The sequence below is a fragment of the Chrysochloris asiatica genome, unplaced genomic scaffold (assembly GCF_000296735.1).
Source record: "Chrysochloris asiatica unplaced genomic scaffold, ChrAsi1.0 scaffold00088, whole genome shotgun sequence".
NCBI classification, from domain to species: Eukaryota; Metazoa; Chordata; class Mammalia; order Afrosoricida; family Chrysochloridae; genus Chrysochloris; species Chrysochloris asiatica.
Window position 1 is genome coordinate 370,070 of NW_006408606.1, and position 1,165 is coordinate 371,234.

Here is a 1,165-nt window from a genome sequence, read left to right on the forward strand (position 1 = left end):
CAGAGTAACCCTGCACAGGGTTTCTGAGGCTGTAAATCTTTACAGGAGCAGAAAGCCTCATCTTTTTCCTGTGGAACTGCTGGTAGTTTTGAACTGCCAACCTTGAGGTTAACAGCCCTATTCGTAACCACTACACTACAAGAGCTCCATATATACATATATATGTGTATCATATATATATATAATAATTGGCCTCAAAGAGTTTTAAATCATACACACCACTCATGTACAATCTACCTCTGTCTGGCATGGCACTGTAGGTTAAGTACTGGATTGCTAACCACAAGGTTGGTGGTTCAAACCCACCAGGAGCTCCCAGAAACCCTATCCAGGTTCTCCATGAGTTGGAACTGACTTGATGACACCTCACAACCACAATATTGATAAATTCTAACCCAGAACAAGCCACATCCCCTGGCTGAAGCTCACCAACAGTCATGTTGTTAGGAACGAAAAGCAGGGTTGACCAAAAGTGACTGGGTAGAGGGACAATGAGAGAATAATCAGATCTTGACCAGCCTGCTGCTCCTCCACTGAAGGGTCAGGACTCACTCTAAGGTATATATCTGCCACCAGACCTTATACTGGAAGGTCTCGAGCTGTTTGTGAAGATGAGGGTGGAGGTGATGGGGAACTGAGGACATCATCATCGCAGTCCTGTCCCCAGGCGTTAACTTGAGATCCAAGGATTCCAAACGGTTCATGCCCCTCCCCAAACTTCTGCTTGAAATGTGCCTAAATGAGTGGGTGCACAGTGGTCTGCACATCCCAAAACTTGTAGGGCATTTCTGGAGGTTGAGGAAGAGAAGGGTGGGGACAAAGGAACCAAAGATGATACCATGTCACCATAATTTGGGTCCCAAGCAGCAGAGTCACTTGGGAACTCAGAAAGTAAGACAAAAGCCCAACATCCAAGGCCTCTGAAATTGTTGTGGGAAAGCATAGGCAGGAAGGCTTCCTGAAAGAGTAGACTTGGTTGGCCTTAAACCAAAAAAAAAAACAAAAACAAAAAACCAGTTTCCCTTAAGTCAGTTTTGACTCATAGTGACTATGTAGTACAGGGCAGAACAGACCTGTAGAATTTCCAAGGTTGACACCTTTACAGAAGCTGACTGTCACATCTTTCTCCTACAAAGCAGCTGGTGGGTTTAAAGTGTCTCAACTT

General features: G+C 44.9%; 1 pseudogene; it reads right to left on the minus strand.

Moving 5' to 3' along the window:
- Positions 1 to 704, minus strand: part of LOC102832900 — an 82,622-nt pseudogene extending 81,918 nt beyond the window's left edge.
- Between the last annotated feature and the right edge of the window lie 461 nt (positions 705 to 1,165).